Genomic DNA, 24,298 nt, shown 5'->3' with positions numbered 1-24,298 from the left:
GCCAAGTTCAGAGAGTCGATTTCAGTACCCAAATTTCAGAAGTCTAAGTGTTCTGGAACGAGACACCTGCGCGGTCCGTCGTGCCCACGACGGTTCGTCCTGCAGGTCCGTCGCCAAGTTCAGAGAGTCAATTTTTAGTACCCAAATTTCAGAAGTCTAAGTCTTTTGGAACGAGACACCCTCGACGGCTCGTCGTGTCCATGACGGTCCGTCGTGGGTTCCGTCGACTCACACAGTTTTTCCAGAAATAAAATCTGCTGCTCGAAATGACTAAACAGGTCGTTACAGTCACATAAAGGACATTCAAGTAATGGTCTTGGGAAAGATGTAGGGAGTCTCACTAGCATCTTCAAAGCCAATTGTGCAATGTCTAGATAGTGTCCTATACAACCACCTAAACTTCATAGAAGTTCTCCAATACTAGTAAGTATCCGATATGATGAGAATAGGAAATAACCGACATAGACCATGGTAGCAAATCATGGAATTAGGAGTTGTAACCTACTCCTATGGAGAGTGTTCTACTTGCCAATGGTATAACTTTTACACATCCCATATAGGCACACAGTTAGGGAATATGAAGGGTTCTCTTTGAACTCTAGACTCATATTAACTTTATCTACTTGCTTTATCATGATAGAGTTTGTTCTCATAGATTAATTGACAATAAAGGATCAAATGAAGAGGTTCCATATATAGTTCATAACCCAATCACATTCACCCTACAAAAGACGTCCCCTAGGGCTACCTTTAAATGGCGAAGAGGATAGCTTAATAACATTCCTAAGGATGATATGATGCCGTTCCAGCCGACCAATCTTAAGTCCACCATTCATACAATAAGGATACCATTACAACTTTTCACTTCAAGGTTCATAACCTTACCACTAGGTTCAAGGCTCCACATAAATGACCTTCTTAGAATCATTCAAGCTCTCATGTCATTCATACATACAATACTAAGATACTTTAGCATCCTAAGTAAAGACATATCATATTCATATTCATACATTTATCATGTAAGGGTTTTACGACCCGAGACCACCCCCTAGAAATTAGGGCCAATCTCAAATTGCAACCGGCATTCGTGACCTCTCAGAGGTCTTGTACGAGACTTTTTCAAATCGTTCATTGCATATACATAGTGAAAAGAAGTGTGATATTAATACTTTTCACAAACATTATAATATCTTTAATAACATCTTTCATCTGAAATTACAGGAAATACTAAGTCTCAATATAATAAAAACTTAGACACGAGAATACTTGGGACACGACCCGTACTTCAACATATCGAAATACTTACTCTATTACAAAACTTCAAAGGAAATTAAATAATATGTATATGCGCTGGAGTCAATTGAGGACATGCTTCAAGTTTGCTTGAATGATTCTAGAATCCAAGCTCTCCTTCACAATCTTTCTCACCTTTTACCTACACCTTTAGAGATAACAAAATGTATGGAATTAGAACAAACAATTGTACTAAGTATGGTATTATGCATAAAATCATGAAAACAAACTTTTATTAGAAATATGCATGTTTTTAACTTAAATACCATAACATAATCATATGAAAAACATTTAACACCTTAAAAACACGTAAGATAATATTTATGAAATTTAACACATTTTTAAACCAACTTTACAATAACCTCAATTAACTGTATAGTAGATTCCTTCATTGTTATAGTGAAGTGCTTTCTCTTCACCTTAGACCCTTCCTAGCATGTAGTATTCTCACCAAAGTTATCCTATGACTTGCTTAAGCAACACAAAGAGAGACCGTCCATACACCCTGCCTAAATGATCCTCAACACTACTCATAATGAGACACATACACATTTACAAAACACCAAACACATGACATGTATAAGATGACATTTTTGTTATCAAGGCTATCAAAAGACTTACTTAAGTACTCCTAGAAAAGAACGCCCATACACCCTCTTGAAGGTTTCCTAAACAATCCTTAAGACTACCTAAGGCCTAGATCATGTCCACATAATCAACATCTTCCCTAACAAGAGTCATTCGTAAGACTTATGTAGGTAAGATACAAGGTGACCATTTCTATGCCCCATTCACACCTTAACTAGACAACCCTTAACTACTCTAGATAAGTACTTATACATTTAACATACTTTATGAACTCTAGTCATTACATTCATTAGTTCATTTAAGACTCATTCCATACATAAGGACATTCAAGTTATGGTCTTGGACAAGACCTAGGGACTCTAACTAACATCTTCAAAGCCTATATTGCAATGTCTAGATAGCGTCCCATACCACCACCTAAGCATCATAGAACTTTTATAATTCTTGTAGGTATCTCATTGATGAGAAATTGCAATAACCGACATAGACGATGATGCTAGACATGGAATTCGGAGTTCTAACCTACTTCGATGAGGGTGTTCTACTTGCTAATGATAGAACTTGGACACATCCCATGTAGGCACATGGTTATGGAATATGAAGGGCATGCTTTGTACTCTTGTCTCATAATTTAACTACAACTACTTCCCTTACCATACTCACTCAGTGCTAGCCTTACAATGGCGACAAGAAGCTCATATTGACTTTCCTAAGGTTTTATATGATGTTGTTCCAGCCAACCAACCTTAAGTCTATCATTCCTTTGCTTTAAAGATACCATTATGGTTTTCAATTTCAACATTCATAACCTTACCACTAGGTTCAAGGTTGCACAATAAGGACCCTCTTAACAACATTTAAGGTCTCATGTCATTCATAAATACAAGAATAAGAGGCTTTAGAATCCTAAGTCAAGACATATCATATTCTCATTTATACATGCATCAAGTAAGGGACACAAGTCAACCAAGCCAAGACACAACATATTTCACTTTAACACATATTACATGTCACTCTAGAAGCACATTAGAATAATCATTATCATCTCTAAGTCAGCCTATACAATACCATATAATCATCAATATCACCATCATGGACTCATATAGTAAATTAGGAATAATCATGCATCAACCCTAAGACTACACACATAAAGATATAGACATAGTATAACATGATCACCTAAATAGAATCAATAGAAGAACACATATACTTTCACATTATTTACCATGTAGATAGACATTATCCAACTTCACATAATCAACTACACAAATCATCAAAATATTTCAAGTAGTTGTCGACAATGCCATGATCATCGTTTTATATAAAGTAACGCCGATGAGGCCACATCAACTACAAGTAAAGCATATAACACCGCCACCATAAGTTGACCGTACCAGTCACAACATAATTGAAGTCTAATTAACATAAAATAAAGGCAATTAGGGCAGTGTACCACCACTCTATCCTCAACACTTCAATCTAATGCTTAATAATCTAATTTAATATCATAAGGCCCTTACGCATGACCATAACCAATAATCCAACATAATTATAACAATACTCAATGAAACTAGGTCAATTAAATATTGATTCATCGATGTAATACAAACTATATATCAATTTAATACAATTATTACAACAATCAATAGCCCATAGAAAACTTTGCTAGAATTCATAAGCATTAAGTCCAAATCACTTAACCCATAAAGTAGACAAAAACTAGGGTTCATCAATTACTTGGGTTCATAGGTTAATTGAGTTAAAATCATCAAATTAATAGAAATTCAATCAATTTACAATTCTTTAAAACTTTTAATGCAAGAACCCATGGTTAGATCATGAAATTGGAAAATTCATTTATGAAAACTTTAGAAAACTTCTTCAAAAGTTGGGATCCTTGATGAATAGAATATCAAGCATCAAAATCAATACCATAATAAAGCTAATCCTCCAATTTGATTAAGAATATCCAATAATTATAAAATCTAAACCTTTCCTTGAGTTTTGGCTCCAATGGAGTTCTAGAGAATTTCTAAGAAAATTTGGGTTTTGATTTTTTGAAAAATGAAATATTCTAAGTGTTTTAGGCTTATAAACATATTTAAAATACCCAAAATCCCTTTTAGGAACATCCCAAAGTATTATTTGGACGTGGGGTGAATTTACAACTTCATCCCTTGAACTAAACAGTAAGCTACGCAGAGACATACCCAATTGACGGAGGGACCATCGACGACCTATCCCTTGACCAATGGACCGTCCTACTTGTACGTTTTTTAGACTGAGGCTGGTATTTGGCCCCTCCTTCTCCACTCCTAGGTAGCCACCCATGAATACTCACCTATGGGGAATCGACTGACCAACCGGGTGTCGATTTACTCTTTGGTTCGGGCTGTCTTGGGCAGTCTTGGGCACTCATGAAGGGTCCTTCCTCAAGGACCCTTGGATGGTCCTTGGGGATGTTTCCCAGAAGTTTCCCACCCAAATATTTTTATATACGAATTTTTTACCTCTCACATGAATTTCATCCAAAACGAACATGTAAAACTCAACGAAACATGCATACACACACAAGGTCGTATCAAGGCAATCCTTTCCAACGTCATGGACGTTCTTGGACGTTTGACCTCCAAACTTCACGAGACTTGATACACTGACTATTTACACCATAATAACTCATATTAAGACCTTATTAACTCATAAAATACACTTATATGAATATAACCACATATGAGGCACATAGGCGACTTAGTCGTCAAACGTCTTAGTCATTCCTTGACGTTTCACTTCAAAATCACCTAAAACTCAAGGCACTGCCTCAATACCACATTATAGAAAACTTTAGGACCTTATACCATCATTAAAAACATATTACGATCTAACAACACCTAAGTCATTTTCGAGGTATTACAATATCCCCAACTTGGACGACATTCTTCATCAAATGATTCTTGCCACTCTCCGAAAACTTCCAAGAATAGAGATTCAGTCTGCAACTCATGACCATACCATATAACACATTATAAAATACAATAAGAAAACATCAATTTCACATAATCTATAAAATCACAATACAACAAGATACTAGAATAAATTCTATAACTCATTATGCTATAAAACTCATAATGAATTAGTTAATTTAAAAAAAAAAATTACAGTGAGGAGGCATGCATTACAGTGTTTTAGGCCATTTTTCAAAAAGTGCAAATATTAGGGAATGCATGATGGAAACATGCTACAATGCAATATAGAACCATATAAACACATCTTACAACATAATAATAACTTCATTAAATGCACAATGCAAGGAATCAATGAAATTCAATTTCAACAAGACACCTAAACACAATGCAATAGGCAACATACTTCTATGACTTTCTACTCTCAAGCTTAAGTTAAATAGAAAAGATGAAACAATCTATCAAAACTCATCATACTCCCCATCTTAGAAGGAACTCATACCATTAAAGATATAAGAGAAATTACCATCATTCCTCATCCTCATCCGGTTTTTCTCCTTTAGTCCGGAGTGCATTGAAACAGCTCTTATTTGGAACATAATCCTTTGGAACATTAGGAGAAACTTGTATAACCTCTCTTCCTCTAGAACTAATGATAGGACAATCCCTAAACTTATGATCATCGTTCCCACAACAATAGCAACCACTAGTATCGGCTAGACACTTCCCATAGTGCCTCTTTCCACAAGTGAGACATGTAGATTTTCCATTTTGAGAATTACCTCCTTTCTCCAATTTCACCTTAGCACTCCTAGGTTCTTCTTGACCTTGATCCCTCTCCTGAACCTAGTTTGGTCTTGGTCACTAGAACCACTTCTCTTCAAATTTCTATACAACCTCTTAAGTTTGGACTCTTCAAATGATTGGGCATACACCATGAGTCTAGATAGGGTCATATCATCATGTAACATGGCCGAATGATATTCCTCTCCCACTAGATCGGCGAACCCGGTAAGAAATCTTTTCATCTTATCCCTCATATTAGACACAAATGATGGGATATATCTAGATAACATTGAGAAATTCAAAGAGTATCCTCAACGCTCATATTGCCTTGCTTTATATTGATAAACTCCTCTACCTTAACTACCCTCCTCTTATGGGGAAAGTATTTTCAAATAAAAGCTTCCTTAAAATATTCCCACTTAATAGGACCCGACTCCAACGGCCTATTATCCTTCCATCGAGTGTACCACACTTGAAAAACATCCCTCAATTGATACGAACCTAACTTCACCTTCTCCAAAGATGTAACCTCTATAGCACTCAACACCTTGTACAGACAATTTAGAAACTCTTGGGATTCTCTCCCACCATAGAGACAAGAAAGATAGGAGGATTCATCCTCACAAAGTCTCTCAACCAAGACATCATAGTACTCTCCACAACATTCATCCTAGGCACCATACTCCAATTCTCTTGAGTAGTCAAGGCTCGGGCTAAAGCAAGCAAAGCCTCTATAAATCAGTATTACTCAACTCAAGGGGAACACCAAAACATCAATACCTCCTTCCACAATGGGGACTTTATAATCTTGGGGAGACACTTGAGCCCCTTGAGAACCTTGAGCAACATTCTCAAAATTCTCAACTTGAGGAGGTATCTTCTCATTCACATCATTCTCCTCAACTCTCCTAGCCGGTGTACTCTTCGTATTCATCTTCCTAGAGACAACAGGAAAACCATAAGAAAAGAGTACTGATGACGTTTACTCTATGTCACCACATAGGAGTAGAAAAGGATGGAACTCTATCATCCTATATCCTCTCGCCCATAGATGTGTCGCGAGTAACAACGATGGTCAAAACTCTCCTAGATATTACTTGATGATACTTTTTTATTCCTAATACTACTTTCATAACCTATGCTCTGATACCAAGCTTGTCACGACCCGAGACCACCCCGTAGAAGTTAGGGACAATATCTGTTTGCAACCAGCGTACTTGACCTTTCGAAGGTCTTGTGCAAGCCCTTTTTGTATTGTTCATCGCATATACATAGTGAAACGTAGTGCTGAATTAAAACTTTTCACAAAGATTAGAATATCTTCTATAACATTCATCATTAGAAATCATAGGAAATACTAAGTCTCAATATAATCAAAACTTAGACACGAGAATACTTGGACATGGCTAAGACTTCAACATATAAAAGTACTTAGTTTATTACAATACTTCAAAGGAAATAAAAGACATATATATATATGCCCTCGAGTCAATTGAGGACATACATCAAGTTTGCTTGAATGATTCTAGAATCCAAGCTCTCCTTCATGATCCTTCTCACCTTTTACCTACACCTTTAAAGATGACAAAATGTATGGAATTAGTACAAACAATTGAGCTAAGTATGACATTATGCATAAAATCATGAAAATGGACATTTATTAGAAATATGCATATTTTTGACTTAAATATCATATCATAATCATAATAATAACATTTAACACCTTAGAAACACGTAATATAACATTTAGATATTTAACACATTTTTAAACCAACTTTAAGTAACCTCAATTCACTGTACACTGAATTCCTTCACTTTTATAGTGAAATGCCTTCTCTTAACTTTAGAAAGAATTCAGTGTTACAGTAAAATGCCTTATCTTCACTTTAGACACTTCCTAGCATGTATTCTTCTCACTAAAATCTATCCTAACACTCACATAAGCAACAAAAAGAGAGACCGCCAATACACCCTCTCTAAGCATGCCTAAATGATCCTTAAGACTACTTATAATGAGACACATACACACCAAACACATGAGATGTATAATATGACATTTTCCATACAAAGGCTATCAAAAGACTTACTTAAGTACTTGTAGAACAAAACTCCCATACACCCTTTTCAACGTTACCTAAACAATTCTTAAGACTACCTAAGGCTTAAGATCATGTTCACATAGTCAACATCTTCCCTAACTAGAGTTCTTCTTAAGATATATCTAGGTAAGATACAAAGTGACCATTCTTATTCCCCCTTCACACCTTAACTAGACAAACACTAACTACTATTGATAAGTACTTATTAATTTAATATACTTTCTTATCTTAAGTCATTCCGTTAATTAGTTCATTTAAGACTCATTTGTCACATAAGGAAATTCATGTAATGGACTTGGACAAGACCTAGGGACTCTAACAAACCCTTCAAATACTATTGTTCAATGTCTAGATAGCGTCCTATACCACCACCTAAACTTCATAGAACTTCTATAATGCTAGTAGGAAAATGATGAGAATAGGAAATAAAAGACATATACAATGATAGCTAGACATAGAATCTGGAGTTATAACCTACTCGGATGAGGGTGTTCTACTCGTCAATGATAGAACCTAGACACATCTCATGTAGGAACATGGTTAAGGAATATGAAGGCATACGTTGTACCCTTGTCTCATCCTTTAACTAGAGCTACTTCTCTTACAATATTCACTCGGTACTAGCCTTTATTCTCATATATTAATTTACATCAAAGGTTCATGTTAAGGGTTTTGCATATCAAGTTCATGACGAAATCACACTTACCCTACTAAAGAGGTCCACTAGGGCTACCTTACAATGTCTACAAAAATCTCATAATGACTTTCCTAAGGTTTGATATGATGTCATTCCAACCAACCAAACATAAGTCTATCATCCCTTTAATTGAAGGATACCATTACGACTTTCGACTTCAACATTAATAACCTTACCACTACGTTCAAGGTTTCAGAATAAGGACCCTCTTGTCACATCCGAGGAGCACCCTCTTGAAGTAACATGCCGTACTTGACCTCTCGGAGGTCTTGTACAAGCCCATAGTTATCATTCATTGCATTGACATAGTAAATTTAGCGGAAAACATAAAACTTTTCATAGTACATCATATTATAAAAAATTAAGTTCATATGTTTATAATATAAGTCATAATACATATTTAGACTCTAAGTCTTTTTGCCATCTTAGACTCAAAAACATTAGAATACATTAGGGACACGACCCTTAAAACATAAGACATAACTATATACTATTTAATGCACTTTACAGTAAATAAACATTAGGACATCCTTGGACTTAAAGGATTCCTTTCCTTGCTTGGGAATCATCTATCAAGCTACTCACAATTTAAAACATCCTTTAAGCATCCATAACCTACACTTTGTGTAAAAAGTAGAGGAGAATGGGATTAATACAAGCATGAACTAAGTATGACAACCATGAAAAAACATGCATTTAAAAGGGACATTTTCTTGAAAATCATACTTCATGCCTTTTTGAGTAAATCTTTATAAAACCATTAGACAATTACATTTATATCATTCACATACTTCATATAGACATATTCAAAACAAAAAATCACATATGATCACAGTTTACATCTTAGACTCAACAACATTACAATACATTAGGGACACGACCCTCAAAATATAACACATAACTATATACTATTTAATACACTTTACAGTAAGTAAACATTAGGACATCCTTGGACTTAAAGAATTCCTTTCCTTGAGCTTGGGAATCATCTATCAAGCTACTAACCATTTAAAACATCCTTTAAGCATCCATAACCTACATTTTGTATAAAAAGTAGAGAAGAATGGGATTAGTACAAGAATGCACTCAGTATGAACACTTTCTTGAAAATCATACTTCATGCCTTTTTGAGTAAATCTTTATAAAACCATTAGAAAATACATTTATATCATTCACATACTTTATATAGACATATTCTAAAGACAAACATCACATAAGACCACGTATTGAATTTAAAGTCATTTTTGAGTCACATTACAGTGAGCTAACTTCTCTTAAGCATTCTTCCTTTTATTCATTAACTTCCCAAGTAACCCTCTAGTGATACATGGTGCAATGTATCACATTAAGGACACAAGGAATACATACATATAACCCACATAAGCCAACACATATCATCACATAAGCACAATACATCAAAGACACATTTAAGTCAAAACCATAGGACATTAAAGTAATATACCTCCATTTTTTACCTATTTTTACTTCTTTTAATATACATCATTATAAAACCTTGTTAATGACCCCAATCTTAGTCTAATAGTGCAATGCACATGTGAAGCTCCATAACCCCACACATGCTTAGTAGACCCCTCATGAAACCACAAACCTTAACTCAATTCATACATCAACAAGTAAGTGGAGGCAAATTTATTCATGTCAATGCAAAACCTTCATCGTATAGTCATTTAGACTAACATAGTTCCTATAAGGATAAGATCACATCTTCTAGATTCATATCATGCATATCTTCATAATAAGTAGACAAATACTACAAAGTCATGCATATGGACATGATCATAAACATTCACATAAGGTCACTTTCCTAGTACTTCCTAAGGAGCTACTTGTGCAAAATGTAGATGGGTTCATTACTTACACCTATCCTAAGTAACATCCATTATGTCATCCTAGTTAGTATCCTATTCATTTACTTCCATTGTCCATTTTACTTTAGAGAAAAAATAGTCTTAACCGACACTAAGACCATGGGTGCTAAAAATAGAATTTGGTGTTGTAGAGCCTTATACCAATGGAAGGTGTTCTTACCCAGAAAAGGTAGAACATTAACACATGCTAGCATACTAAGTGATATCACATTTTTAGTTATGGAACTTGGAGGTGCATGTGAAAACCCTCTTTATGCCAAGATGGGGCATTATGGTTATTCACTATGGAAACCCTATTAATGCCTATTGAGGCATTGTGGTTATCCACCTCATGAGATTTATGGTAGCCCTTCCTTCCCACATTGGAAAGGGACAACACTCATATTCAAGTTCACTCGGTGCTAAGCTAAGTTCCCTTTCTTAATACAGCATTATTACATTACTTTAAAAATATAGTCTTAGGAGATTCATCCACTCATATGCTTAGCTCATAGGTCGTAGATGAAAGTTCATCAACCTAAATCATGTGAGAAGATCCTTTCACATGGACATAGCATAAGTATTAGCACTATCTAGTTTAGGATACACTTGAGCACACCTTTCAAGTCTCGCCTATTGACTAGATAATCATTCATGTGTGTGTATACATATGTGTGAGTAAACTTTCACATAATACATTACTATCACATATGTTCATATATCAATGCATAAGTCTATATGTTTACCTATATGAGCAATTCTTTACTATCAACACTCCAAGACACATTGCACATTCATACTTCATCATATCATATACTTAAAATCATATCATATAAGTCATATTCATGACATGCCCATTCATTCATTTTCATGTACATAGAAACAAAACCTAGGAACTATCCTATCAAGGTACACATGTACAATTCATAGACAAGGTCCCATACCCTTGACCATAGTAGTACACCTATCAAGTAATCCTAGGTAAGGAAAAACATATTGTACTTTCATAGACATCATCTTAGCATGCATAGTAGTAACACTAGTGAATATGAGAACCCTTTCATTTAGACAACATGACTTATACTACTTGTAACATGCATACATAGTGAGTGTGTGTGTGTACATTAGTCAACATGATCACATAATGGCTATCAATAACAAATTGAGGCAGACACCCTCTTAGACCATAATACTTTTTCAAGCATAAACCACACAACACATAATAGCATAGGAGACAAGTCAACTTAATATTACACTTAAGACTCCTAACTTGTGCTATTCATGCATTCACTTAGGGGTACATTACCAAGGGATTATTAAACATTTTAACTCATCAATGGAAGCACCTATACTTTACCCTAACATAGATATACACATGTTTATACAATAGCCATGCTACATAAATCACCACTAGAATAGGAAAGTAGGCATAAGCTTCACATACATTAATCATCATAACCACACACTCATATAGTTATCGATTTGCCTTAAAGGCCATGGTAAACACATATATAATGAAAATAAGTAAACACTGCCACCATAAGTGGACCATACCACAAAATTTCATACAAGGCTTCACCAATTACATTAATATAGAAAAGTAGAGGACATAAGCATTCTTACCAATTTCTCACCCTTTGATCATCATTGATCAATACACCTTGTTTATCAACAATTCATATATATGGAAGTAGCTAAATATACTTTAAGCATAGAAGAAACCATGTACAAGTCGCTACAAGATCATGATACAACTAGTTCAAAACATTACCATTGTTCTAGAGAATAGATTGGCATAGATCATCAATCAATTTCCCTAGTCTTGCTCATAAATCCTCATGTATCAATAATATACATTTAGGTCAGTTTCTAAATTAATATATATCAAATCTAAATCATGCTTCATCCACCCTAGAAATAAGATCACATAATGTTCATTACAACATTCAAATTGAAGGCTAGAAGAACCTAGATTAATTCATACCAATTCGATGGTTATTTATTCATATTGGATCAACTATACCTAATTATCATCATATTATACTTATAGGAAGTATCTAAGGACAATCAACCATAATCAAGTCATATAGCAACCACCTCAACATCAAGATTCAAAAGTTACTACTTGATAACCTAGAAGAAACTAGATGAATTCATGCAAGTCTTATTTAATTTGATCATCAAAGATTTATACCACAATTATTATATAATGTAAACTTACAACAATAGCTATAATCATCTTCACCTAATCGAATTCAACATTAAATATTTAAAAGACCAACGATACAGTGAATCATGTAAAACTAGGCTAAGCATGTTCAAATATTCATACATTGATCCACATGTATTATTCAAAATCAATTCACATAAATAAAATTATATATAACAACTTCGATGTAATAGGATCACAATTCAATCCATAACAAGACAAGATCACAAAGCCCATGAAAGGACTAAATCGATTTTGGTAAGGAACATGGGTTCATCATGCAATTGGATTAAAATCACGTTCAAACCAATACATTAACAACAATTCATGGTGATTTAACCATTTAAAACTTTTTTACAAAGAACCCATGGATATATTGAAGATGAAGAACTTTGATCATGAAACTTTCTTTGAAAACATTGAGAAGAACTCTCCAAGTGAAAGGTTACTTAGAGATGAAGGATAATCATACCTTTATATACCTGAATACCTCTAAAACATTGTGAAGAAACCATAGGAATCCATGTTCAAAGTTGTTCTTGAGCTTCAACAATAATGGAGGTTTCTAAGGAGAAGACTTTTGGAGGGAAAGGTTTATATCGTGTAGAGGAGATTGGGAATGGGTTGTTCACGTGTTTTATCCCTAATATACACCCAAATATAGGTAAATTAATCAATTAGAGTCAGGTTAGGACTTGGTGTAAATTTTTCATTCACCCCTTATATAAAACAGACTCAATGCAGCAGTTACTGGCCACCATCAACAGACCACCATCGACTAGCCGTTGGTCAATCGACTGGCCGTCCTTTGGCTTTTGTCAAATGTACCTTGGCCTTTTTTTGTGTTGAGACCTTACCAGGATAAGTTTCCATCGACGATACCTCACCAATGGGCCGTTGGTCAACCAACTGGCCGTTGTTTGGCTCGTCAATTGACACTGTCAAGGCAGTATCTCGACCAGCCTTGGGTCCTAATTGTGGGCCCTTTTGCAGGGCTATTTAGAGGTCGTACCTGTACATTTACAATGTAAATACAAAACTTAATAAGTTTTGTGCCTCCCGGGGGAGTTTCACCCAGAACAAATACACATAACACATCCCAACAGGTTAGGCCACATCAAGACAAACATTGAGCATCTTAAGGGCTAAATTTCGAACGTCTTGGACTTTCTTGGATGTTTGACCTCCAAAATTCATGAAAATCCATGTAATGCCAAAAAAACATCATTATAACTCATTTTAATACTTTTTAATCTCATGAAATACAATATATAAATAAGTATAGACACATGAGACACATAGGTTACGAGTCGTCGAACGTCTCGGTCGTCCCTTTGCGTTTGACTTCCAAATAACCTCAAACATTACAGACTGACTCTAAACCATTAAAATAAATTAATTTTAGGACCTTATGAACTTAAGACGAACATGTTAGGCTCTAGACACCCTAACTCGTTTTGGGGGTCTAACGCCTCTTAACATCATTTAATGTCTCCTGTCATTCATACATACATGACTAAGACGCTTTAGCATCCTAAGTAAATACATATCATATTCACATTAATGCATGCATAAATTAAGGGAAACAAGCCAACCAAGAGATGACACACCATACTTCACTTTAACACATATTACATGTCATTCTTGAAGCACATAGGAATAACTTAATCATCTTTAAGTCATACTAGACACTACTATATCATCATAAATATGACCATCATAGAATCATTTAGTCAAGTAGGAATAACCATGCATCAACCCCTAAGACTATACACACAAAGACATAGTCATACTCTAACATGATTACCTAAATATCATCAATAGAAGAACGCATATAATTTAACATTACTTATCATGTAGATAGATATTATCGAACTTCACATAATCAACTACAAAAATCATCAAATACTTCAAGTACTTGCCGACAAGGCCATGATCATCATATTGCATAAAGTAACGCCGACAAGGCCACATCAATTGCAAACACAACATATAACTCCGCCACCATAATATGACCATACCAATCAAAACATAATTGAAGTTTAATTACTATTAAATAATGAAAAATAGGGCCGCGTACCATCACTCCATCCTCAACATTTCAATCCAATGCTAAATCATCCAATTAAATATTATAAGGCCCTTACCATGACCATAACCAATGACCCGATGCAATTATAACAATACTCAGTGAAACTAGGCAAATTCAATATGGATTAATCAATCTAAGACAACCCATATATATATTCAATACAATTATTACATCAATCAATAGCCCATAGAAAACGATACTAGAATTCATAAGCATTAAGTCCAAATCACTTAACCCATAAAGTAGTCAAAATCTAGGGTTCATAATTAAATGGGTTCATCGGTTAATTGAATTAATATCATCAAATTAATAAAAAATTAATTAATATACAATGCTTTAAAACCTTTAATGCAACAACACATGGTTAGATCATAAAATTGGACAATTCAACTTTGAAAACTTTAGAGAACTTCATTGAAAGTTGTCTCCTTGATAAATAGAGTTTCAAAAATCAAAAACCACACCTTAATAAATCTAATCCTCCAATTTGATGAAGAATCTCCACTCAGTTTTCCAATCCAAACCTTTCCTTGAGTTTTGGCTCCAATGGTGTTATAGAGAATTTCTAAGGGAATTTTGTTTTTGATTTATTAAAAAATGAAATCTTCTAAGTGTTTTAGGATTACAAAAATGTTTAAAATACCCAAAAGACCGTTTAGGAACTTGCCAAAGACTTATTTTAAATGGGGTGAATTTAAAACTTCACCCTTTGCACTTAATAGTAAGATGCGCACAGACAGACCCAATAGATGGATGGACCATCGACGGGACCGTCTTGCTTGTCCGTGGATTGAGACTGAGGCTTGTCTTTCGCCTCTCCTTCTCCACGCCTATATATCCACCCAGGACTCCTCACCTACGGGGCATCGACTGAACCAGCGGACGTCGATTGCCTCCGTGGTTTGGGCTGTCTTGGGCAGTCTTGGGCACTCATGAAGGGTCCTTCCTCAAGGACCCTTGGATGGTCCTTGGGGATGTTTTGCAGGATGTTTCCAACCCAAATATTTCCATATACTAGTTTAGGACATCTAACATAAATTTGATCCAAAACGAACATGCAAAACTCAACGAACCATGCATACACACACAAGGTCATTTTAAGGCAAACCTTTTTCGAACGTCATGGACGTTCTTGGACGTTTGACCTCCAAACTTCATGAAATTTGCCACACTGCCTATATTAACCATAATAACTCTTATTAAAACCTTATTAACTCATAAAACACACATATATGCATATAACCACATATGAGGCACATAGGTGACTTAGCCGTCGAACGTCTTAGCCGTCCCTTGACGTTTCACTTCCAAATAACCTAAACCTCTACACACTGCCTCAATACAACATTATAGACAATTTAGGACCTTATACCATCATAATATGTTAGGATCTAACTTCACCTATGTCATTTTTTAGGTATTACAATCTCCCCCTGTTGGAAAACATTCATCCTCGAATGAAACTAGCACTCTCCGAACACTTCCAATAATAGAGATTCAGTCTGCAACTCATGAACATAAAATACAACCCATTATCCAATACAAACATCTAAGAAAAAATCAATTTCACATAATCTAAAAACTCACAGCACAACAAGAAACTAGAATAAATTCTATAACTCATTATTCTATAAAATTCACATGCTTCATTCCAAATAGCAAAAACTCATTTTATATTCAATATCATGATCATATACATTAGTTCTAACCACATTACAACAATTTTGTATGAAAGAATGCATTAGTCAATTTTGCAAAAATTTTATAATGAGCAGGCATGCAATATAGTGATTTAGGCCATTTTTCCAAAAATGCAACTTAGGTAATTCATGATGGAAACATGCTACTATGCAATATAGAACCACATAAACTCATCTTACAACACAATCATAACTTCATAAAATGCATAATGCAAAGAATCAATGAAATTCAATTTCAACAAGACCCCTAAACACAATGCAACATATAACATAATTCTATGGCTTTCTACTATCAAGCTTGGGTTAAATAGAACAGATGAAACAATCAATCAAAACTCACCGTACTCCCCCACTTAGAAGGAAGTCATACCACTAAACAGATAGAAGAACTTACCCTCATTCCTCATCCTTATCAGGTTTTTCTCCTTTAGTCTGGAGTGTAGTGAAAAGCCTCTTATTTAGAGCAACATCCTTTGGAACAGTAGGAGCAACTTGTTTAACCTCTCTTACTATAGAAGAAAAGGAAGGACAATCCCTCAGGTTATGATCATCCTTAAAACAACCATAGAAACCACTAGTACCATCTACAAACTTCCCATAGTGCTTGTTTCCACAAGTGACACATGTAGGTTTTCCATTTTGAAAACCACCTCCTTTCTCTAATTTCACCTTAGCACTCCTAGTTTCTTCTTTACCTTGAAACCTCTTCCTGAACCTAGTTTGGTCTTGATCACTAGAACCACTTCTCTTCAAGTTTTAAGACATCCTGTTAAGTTTGAACTATTCAATTAATAGGGCTTACACCATGTGTCTATCTAGGTTCATATCATCATGTAACCTGGCCATACGACATTCCTCCCTCACTAGATCAGCGACCCTGGTAACAAATCTACTCATCTAATCTCTCGTATTAGACACTAGGGATGGGGCATATCTAGATAACATTGAGAACTTCAAAGACTATTCCTCAACGCTCATATTGCCTTGGTTTAGATTGATAAACTTCTCTACCTTAATTTCCCTCCTCTCACAGGGAAAGTACTTTCCCAGAAAAGATTCCTTCAATTATTCCCACTCAATAGGACCCGACTCCAATGGCCTATTATACTTCCATTTAGTGTAGCACACTTGAGAAACATCCCTCAATTGATACGAAGCTAACTCCGCCTTCTCCCTAGATGTAACCCCATAGCACTCAACACTTTGTACACACCATCTAGAAACTCTTGGGGATCCTCTCCCAGCTTAGATGCAAGAAATATAGGAGTATTCATTCTCACAAAGTCTCTGAACCTAGATATCATATTACTCTCCACAACATTAATACTAGGCACCATACTCAAATTCTCTTGAGTAGTCACAGGTCAGGCTAAAGCAAGCAAAGCCTCTCTAATATCATTATTACTCAACTCCGGGTGAACCACCGGAACATCATTACATCCTTCCACAATAAGGACTTGATCATCTTGGGGAGGAACTTGAGCACCTTGAGGAACTTGCTCAAATTAGTAAGACCATTTTCATAACCTATGCTCTCATACTATGTTTTTCACGACCTGAGACCACCCCTTAGAAGTTAGGTCCAATATTGGTTTGCAACTGGCGTACTTGACCTCTCGGAGGTCTTGTATAAACCCTTTTCGTATCGTTCATCGCATATGCATAGTGAAACGTAGTGCAGAATTAAAACTTTTCCCAAAGATTAGAATATATTTAATAACATATTTCAATAGAAATCATAGGAATTACTAAGTCTCAATCTCATAAAAATATGGACACGACAATACTTGGGACACGATCCATACTGCAACATATAGAAATACCTAGTATATTACAATACTTCAAAGGAAATAAAAGACATCTATATATGCCCTCGAGTCAATTGAGGAGATACTTCAAGTTTGCTTTAGTGATTCTATAAACCAAGCTCTCCTTCACGATCCTTCTCATCTTTTACCTACTCCTTTAGAGATAACGAAATGTTTGAAATTAGTACAAACAATTGTTCTAAGTATGGCATTATGCATAAAATTGTGAAAATGGACATTAATTAGAAATATGCATCTTTTTGACTTAAATATCATTACGTAATCATAAGAACAACATTTAACACTTTATAAACACGTAAGATAACATTTAAGAAATTTAACATATTTTTAAACCAGCTTTACAGTTACCTCAATTCACTGTAAAAGTGAATTCCTTCACTGTTACAGTGAAGTGACTTCTCTTCACTTTAGACACTTCCTAGCATGCAATATTCTAAATAAAAGATATCCTAAGACTCACTTAAGCAACACAAAGAGCTACCGCCCATCACCCTCTCTAAGCATGCGTAATAGATCCTCAAGACTACTCATAATGAGACACATAAACACTTGCAAAACACCAAACACATGATATGTATAAGCATATCTAAAATTCCAAGAAAGACCCCTTAGGAACCTCCCAAAGTCTTATTTGGATGTCGGGTGAATTTTAAAATTCACCCATTAAACTTACCAATAAGTTGCGCAGAGACAACCAAATTGACGGCCCGTCCCTTGACCAAGGGACCGTCCTGCTGGTCAATGGTTTGGGACTGAGGCTGGTCTTTGGCCTTTCATTCTTCACTCATAAATATCCACCCATTACTCCTCTCCTACGGGGCGTCGAATGACCCACCGGGCGTCGATTGCATCTGTGGTTTGGGCCGTCTTGGTAGTCTTGGGCACTCATGAAGGCTCCTTCCTCAAGGACCCTTGGATGGTCCTTGGGGATGTTTGACCGGACGTTTCAAACCCAAATATGTTTTTATACGATTTTAGCAACTCTCACATGAATTTTATCGAAAACAAACATGTAAAACTCAACGAAACATGTATACACACACATAGTCATTTCTAGCCAAACCTTTCGCACGTCATGTACATTCTCTGACGTTTGACCTCAAAACTTCATGAAACTTGACACACTGCCTATATACACCATAGTAACTTATATTAAGACCTTATTAACTCATAAAACACACATATATTCATATAACCACATATGAGGCACATAGGTGACTTAGTCGTCGAACGTCTTAGTCGTCCCTTGACGTTTCACTTTCAGTTCACCTAAAACTCTGGTCATTGACTCAATAGCACATTATATACAATTTTTTAGGACCTTAGACCATCATGAAAACCATGTTAGGCTCTAACTTAACCTAAGGCATTTTTGAGGTATTACAATCTCCCTTACTTGGACAACATTGGTCCTCGAATGACACTTGCCACTCACCGAAAACTGCCAAATATACAGATTCAATTTGCAAATCATGACCATACAATATAAAACATAACACAATACAAAAATCTAAGAAAACATCATCACATAATCTAGAAACACACAACACAACAAGAAACTAGAATAAATTCTATAACTCATTATGCTACTTAACTCACATGCTTCATTCAAAATAGAAAAAACTCATTTTATATTCAATATCATGATCATATAAATCAGTTACAACCACATTAATACAATTTAGATCAAAGAATGAATTATTTAATTTTGCAAAAATTGTGCAGTGAGCAGGCATGCAATAGAGTAATTTAGGCCTTTTTTTAAAAAAATGCAACTTTTAGGAAATTCATGATTGAAACTTGCTACTATGAAATATACATCGACATAGACACATCTTGAAATCTAATCATAACTTCATAAAATTCATAATGCAAGGAATCAATGAAATTCAATTTCAACAGGACCCTTAAACACAATGCAACATGCAACATACTTCTATGATTTTCTACTCTCAAGCTTGAGTTAAATAGAAAAGATGAAACAATCAATAAGAACTCACCATACTCCCCCACTTAAAAGGTACTCATACCAGTAAAGAGATACAAGAACTTATCATCATTCCAAATCCTCTTCCGGTTTTGCTCCTTTAGTCCGGAGTGCATAGAAACGTCTCTTATTTGGAGCATCATCCTTTTGAACATTAGGAGAAACTTGTTTAACCTCTATTCCCCTAGAAGCAATTGTAGGACAATTCCTCACCTTATGATTATCCTTCCCACAACCATAGCAACCATTAGTACCAACTAGACACTTCCCATAGTGCCTCTTTCCACAAGTGACACATGTAGGTTTTCCATTTTGAAAACCACCTCCTTTCTCCAATTTCACATTAGCACTTTTAGGTTCTTTTTGACCTTGAGCCCTCTTCCTGAACCTAGTTTGGTCTTCGTCACTACAACCACTTCTCTTCAAGTTTCTATAGATCAACTTATGTTTGGGCTCTTCAATTAATTTGGAATACACCATGAGTCTAGCTAGGATTATATCATCATGTAACATGGGCTTATGACATTCTTCCTCACTAGATTGGTGACCCCGGTAAGAAATCTACTCATCTAATCACTCGGATAGACACAAGGGATGGGGCATATCTAGATAACATTGAGAACTTGGAAGAGTATTCCTCAAAGCTTATATTTCCTTGCTTGAGATTGATAAACTCCTCTCCTTAACTGACCTCCTCACACGGAGAAAGTACTTACCAAGAAAAGCTTCATTAAATTCATTCCACTCAATAGGACCCGAGTCCACCGGCCTATTATCCTTCAATTGATTGTACCACACTTGAGAAACATCCCTCAATTGATATGAAAATAACTCCGCCTTCTCCCTAGATGTAAACCCCATAACACACTCAACACCTTGTACACACCATTTAGAAACTCATGGTGATCCTCTCCCACCTTAGAGCCAAGAAAGATAGGAGGATTCATCCTTAAAAAGTCTCTCAACGTAGACATCTTAGTACTCTCCACAACATTCATCCTAGGCACCATATTCAAATTCGCATGAGTAGTCACGGCTTGGTCTAAAACAAGCAAAGCCTCTCTAATATCACTATTACTCAACTTTGGGGGAACCATCTGAAAATCATTACATCCTTCAACAATAAGGTTTTGATTATCTTTTGGAGGCACTTGAGAACCATGAGGAACTTGCTCAACTTGAGTAGGAATCTCCTCATTCAAATCATTCTCCTCAACTCTCCTAGCCGATGTCCTCCTCGTGTTCATCTTCCTAGAAAACAATGAAAACCATAATAAAAGTGTAATCATAACCTTTACTCTACAACACGACATAGGAGTATAAAAGAAGGAAAACTCTATCATCCTATAGCCTCTAGCCAATAGATGTGTCACGACTCACATCGATGGTCAAGACTCTACTAGACGTGAGTTGATGAATCATTCTGACTCCTAAGACTACTTTCATAACCTATGCTCTAATACCAAGCTTGTCACGAGTCGAGATGACCCCCTAGATGTTAGGGCCAATATCTGATTGCAACCGACGTACTTGACCTCTCAGAGGTCTTGTACAAGCATTTTTCGTATTGTTCATCGCATATACATAGTGAAACATAATGAGGAATTAAAACTGTTCAAAAAGATTAGAATATATTTAATAATATCTTTCATAAGTAATAATAGGAAATACTAAGTCTCAATATCATCAAAACATACACATGAGATACTTAGGACACAGCCCATACCTCAACATATAAAAATACTTAGTCTATTACAATACCTCAAAGGAAATAAAAGACATCTATATATTCCCTCAAGTCAATGGAGGACATACTTCAAATTTGCTTGAATGATTTTAGAATCCAAGCTCTCCTTCACAATCTTTCTGAACTTTTACCTACACCTTTAGAGATAACAAAATGTATGGAATTAATACAAACAATTGTACTAAGTATGGCATTATGCATAAAATCATGAAAACGGACATAGAAATACGCATATTTTTTAATTAAATATAATAAGATAATCATAACAAAAACATTTAACAGCTTCGAAACACGTAACATAACATTTAAGAAATTTAACACATTTTTAAACCAAATTTATAGTAACCTCAATTCACTGTAAAATGAATTCCTTCATTATTATAGTGAAGTGCCTTGTCTTCACTTTAGACACTTCCTAGCATGTACTCTTCTCACTAAAAGCTATCCTAAGATTAACTTAATCAACACAAAGAGAGATCGCCCATACATCCTCTCTAAGCATGCCTAAATGATCGTCAAGATTACTCATAATCAGACACATACTCACTTGCAAAATACCAAACACGTGACTTGTATAATATGACATTTTTCTTACCAAGACTATCAAAAGACTTACTTAAGTACTCCTAGAACAGTACACCCATACACCCTCTTCAAGGTTACCTAAACAATCCTTAATACTACGTAAGGCTTACATTTTGTCCATATAATCAACATCTTCCCTAACTAGAGTCATTCTTAAGACTTATCTAGGTAAGATACGAAGTGACCATACCTATACCCTGTTCACACAATAAATAGACAACCCTTAACTACTCTAGATAAGTACTTATTCGATTAACATAGTTTCTTAACTGAAGTCATTACATTAATATTTTCATTTAAGATTCATTCATCACATAAGGACATTCGAGTAATGGTCTTGGAAAACACCTAGGGACTCTAACTAACACCTTCAAATCTTATTGTCCAACGTCTAGATAGTGTCCCATACCACCACCTAAACTTCATCGAAATTCTATGATGCTCTAAGGTATCCCATATGATGTTAATAGGTAATAACCGACATAGATCATGATTGCTAGACATGGAATCCGGAGTTCTAACCTACTCTGATGAGGGTGTTCTACTTGTCAATGATAGAACTTGGACACATCCCATGTAGGCACATGGTTAAGGAATATGAAGGGAATGCTTTGTACTCTTTTCTCATCCTTTAACTAGAGCTACTTCCCTTACCATCTCACTCGACGCTAGACTTTTTTCTCATAGAGTAATTTACAATAAAGGTTAATATTAAGGGGTTCCATATCAAGTTCATAACACAATCACACTTACCCTACCAAAGAGGTCCATTAGGGTTACCTTAAATTTGCGACAAGAAGGTCATAATGACTTTCCTAAGTTTTGATATGATGTCGTTCCAAACAACCAACCTTAAGTCTATCATTCCTTTACTTGAAGGATACCATTACGAATTTCGACTTCAACATTCATAACCTTACCACTAGGTACAAGGTTTCACAATAAGGACCTCTTAACATCATTTAAGGTCTCATGTCATTCATATATACAAGACTAAGAGGCGTTAGCATCCTAAGTCAAGACATGTCATATTAACATTCATACATGCATCAAGTAAGGGACATAAGTCAACCAATACAAGACACAACATACTTCACATTAACACATACTACATGTCATTCTAGAAGCTCATAGGAATAGCCATTATCATCATTAAGTAATCCTATAAACTACCATATCATCCTTAATATGATCATCATAGACTCATATAGTCTAGTAGGAATAACCATGCATCAACCCTAAGACTATACACATAAAGACATATTCATAGTCTAGAATCCAAGCTTTCCTTCACGCTCCTTCTTACCTTCCATCTACACCTTTAGATATAACAAAATATATGGAATTAGTACAACCACTTGTACTAAGTATGGCTTAATGCATAAAATCATAAAAACAGACATTTATTAGAAATCTGCTCTTTTTAATTAAAACATCATATCATAAGCATAAGAACAACATGTAGCACAATAGAAACACATAAGATAACATTTAAGTAATTTATCACATTTTTAGTAATATTATAGTAAACTCATTTCACTTTACAGTGACCATTGCTCACTGTTACATTGAAGTTACTCAACTTCACAAGGAACACTTTCTAGAATGTAATTCCCCCACTAAAAGCTATCCTAAGACTCAGTTAAGTAAGACAGAGAGACCGCCCATACACCCTCTCAAGGCACACCTAAATGATCCTTAAGACCACCCATAATAAGATATACACACTAACAATACACCAACCACATAAACATGAGATCCTCCTACCAAAGGTGATTCTAAGTTTCAGTTGAGTGAGTTGTGAAGCGACCGCCCACACAATCCCTTCACACACATTTAAGATATCCTTCAGACTACT

This window comes from Solanum pennellii, chromosome 3, assembly GCF_001406875.1.
Source record: "Solanum pennellii chromosome 3, SPENNV200".
NCBI lineage: Eukaryota > Viridiplantae > Streptophyta > Magnoliopsida > Solanales > Solanaceae > Solanum > Solanum pennellii.
This window is presented reverse-complemented; position numbering follows the sequence as displayed.